The 3,310-nt window shown below is 42.8% G+C and overlaps 1 pseudogene across 1 annotated transcript; it reads left to right on the top strand.

The window, feature by feature from the left end:
• Nucleotides 1-533: 533 nt before the first annotated feature.
• Nucleotides 534-2,996, top strand: LOC311263964 (annotated as a pseudogene). Its single transcript has 3 exons — nucleotides 534-577; nucleotides 1,959-2,058; nucleotides 2,140-2,996. The product of its transcript is annotated as an uncharacterized misc_RNA (transcript).
• Nucleotides 2,997-3,310: the final 314 nt, after the last annotated feature.

Here is a 3,310-nt window from a genome sequence, read left to right as displayed (position 1 = left end):
GTGCCAGACACCACAGAACACCCTCAGAGGTCTTAAGTCCATGTCTTGACAGGTCAGAGCTGTTTTGGCTGCACAAGGGGAACCTTCACAGGCAGGTGGTCATAATGTTATGCCTGATTGGTGTATATTCACAGATATATGCATATAGTCTGCTATTTTAGCGAGCTAGCTAGCTAACGTTAGCTACAGTTGGGCGAATACATACAACAGCAACATAAGGAGTTAAACGTTAGCTACAGTGACAGAAACACCACTAACATGGCATCCGTGTTCAGGTCTTCGACTCCTTCAGTTGTCGCCATTGATGAAAAGCCACTCCAATGTTGACGCTTGTTTTACTTGTGCTGTCTAATGTCATTTTTTTTTGGTAGACTTCTCAAGTTCAGTCTTTCTTTTCTTTCTTTGTTCAGCAGTGTAAGCTGCTGTAGGTTCTGCTGTCGATGAGAAGTGTGTCTGCAGTTTCTCTGCCATATTTGTTGTAAACAGTCCGCCACAGGTCCACTACTGTGTTGAATAGACCCCGGTCACGCGCAATGAGTGATGGGCGGAGTCAGCACAGGGTGGGCAAGGTGGTCAGGTAAGGGCAGATTGATTGACAGGTAGTCTGTCTTCGGGCCGCTAAAATTGATTGGATGAAGTTATTACAGCCCTGTCGCTGCCAGAGCCCATGGATTTTTTTCGGTTTTTTCTCCAAATCATTTAATATTTTGATTGCTGTCTGGATGTTAAAAATGTTTATACAGATATGATAAATGCTTTTGAACAGAATTACCTACCCAAGCTTTAATGTTGTTTTCCTTGAACACTGCAAAACTCTCCTGGCATATCAGACATACTGCCTTCGAACCAATGCTTGGGATGAAATATTAGGTGTCCACTCTTTGTTAAAAATGTGACATTTAGAGTAGATGCATTCATGCCTATCCAATTATGTCTCCATCTTGACAACCACTATTGTAACCTGTCGCTTGAGGTGAGTGAACAAGAGTCAACTTGAGGCCTATTGTCCAATTGAAATGCGGACAGTACCCTCTTTTGGAATCGAAATAGCAATGCAGACTCACTGTAGTCGTTCACCTCGAGATTCATTAACATGCTCCCATTTACTGATTTTTTGGAGATTGTTTAATTTTTTTGAGGACGTGGTGGGCCAGTTTGAGATGGTCCATGGGTCAGAACTGGCCCCTGGGCTGTATTTTACCCATGTGTGGCCTACCTCCTTTTTCCGACACAATGCCACACACACTTGGTATTAGGCTCGTTCGAGATGAACTGTGCCTCGCCTGGAAGGTGGACGAGACCAGGCGGCAGCAGCAGGAGGTGGTGACAAAAAGCTGCAGTCAAGTCGGACAGTTTCCAGCCGCCGTCAAAGAATTTACAGGAAGTCACAGAAATATTTACATCCTGTTAGATCCATCTGTAGGCTACCTGTAGTTTGCAGAACACGGTCGGACAGCTATGGCTGAAGAAATTGCATATGCGTCCATGATCGCTGAAGAAATTGAAATAGAAGAGATCCCCCTACTTCTCCATGAAGATGGACTGGAACGGAGAAGGTGATATGTGTTATGTAAATATTGAAAATGAACCAGAGCATATGGCCACTATCACTGTCCATTTAGTCCAGTGCTTTGTATTTTTCTCTGATCGACGTCCAGTGAAAACCACGTATCTTCATGTGTGATGATTCTCAAGTTATCAGTTAATAATGGGTTTAGAAGTTCTCCTACATCTCAGGCAAATTAAAACACTAACAAAACATTTGAATAACCTAGGAATTTTACTCTCACAAAGTTTAAAACAAGGTTGTATTTTTATTATCCCATATAAAGGTGACATTGTGGAGATACATGGTTATCATCGGTCAGCAAATTATATTAATTCAATAACTACTCCCTACAAGCCCAATGAGTCCTTTAGAATCCTGTATATTATCAACTTCATTACCATTCTCCTAGGCTGGTTCCAAAAATACCACATTTTGTGGAGGAGGTTGTACCCTTGTACAGTGTCACTGACTTCAAAAGTCATTTCAGACTTTCAAGAGGACAAGTGGAGGTAGGCTCATCTAAAGCATTTCAAGTATTATCACTGATATTTGCATGTTAGTGTGATCATTTTCTCTTATTTGCTAACTAGGACCTTATGACCACTTTGGGACCGTTCTACATGAACAAACAACAAACCAAGTTGCCAGTCTCAAACAGTGTTCTCGCCTGTCTGTGGACTCTGTCTAACCAGGAGTCATATAGGAGTGTAGCAGACAGATTCAACATATCAAAATCCACAATGTCAACACATCTCCATCACTTTTGCTCCCTGGTCAACACATATCTGTCCCATCACATTTCATGGCCTACAGTAGAAGCACTTCACACATCATAGTTACGGTTTCAAACAGCTGGATTTCCAAATACAGTTTGTGCTGTTGATGGATGTCACATTCCCATTGTAAAACCACATTGCAACAATCCCATAGCCTATTATAACAGAAAGCAATTCTATTCTATCATCCTCACTGGATTCTGTGACAGTGAACGGCGCTTCTGTCACGTTAATGCAGTTCACCCTGGTAGTTGGCATGATGCTAGAGCATTTCGCAACACAGATGTTGCACGTCTATTGGAAGAAGATCCCAAGGCCCTGGTCCCATCATTGGTGATTCAGCCTATCCTCTGTTGCAGTAAAACTGATGAAGCCCTACAGGGATAATGGGCACCTGACCGCTTAATGCAGCTCATGTGGCTATTGAGCATGCTTTTGGCATCATGAAATCCAAGCTCAGGAGGCTCAAGTGTCTTAACATGAAAGATGTGGCAAATATCAGTGCAACAGTCACAGCATGTTGCATTCTTCACAACATTTGTTTAGATCCAGGTGACCAGTTTGATGAAGATGAGCAGGGTCTTCATCAACTCGGAGAGGATCCACACCCACCACAGCCCAACAACCAAGACGCATCTCATTACAGAGACATGATTTGTGCCCACATTTAGGGATAGGAAACACCTTCACACTCATACCATTTTTGTTACATTTTTCCTCTTTTCTTTAGACATTTTGTGAGCTGGTGGGCAGTATGCCACAGGGTGATGTGAGGCACCTCAGGTCAAATGTCAGGTCTATCATTGAAATCAAACACTACCACCTTGTAAAACTTGAGAAGTCTGTAAGGCATGAAGTTAATTACCATTTGATTGAAGTGCCTCTACATCATCAAGACTTCTGCTGTGCCTCCAAGTGGCAGTTCATGGTAACTGGGTGGTAAGAACCCAGGCGAAATCAGCAGGGGATCTCGGAGTATCAGTGG

This window comes from Pagrus pagrus (genome assembly GCF_965226575.1).
Source record: "Pagrus pagrus genome assembly, chromosome: 2".
NCBI lineage: Eukaryota > Metazoa > Chordata > Actinopteri > Spariformes > Sparidae > Pagrus > Pagrus pagrus.
This window is presented reverse-complemented; position numbering and strand designations above follow the sequence as displayed.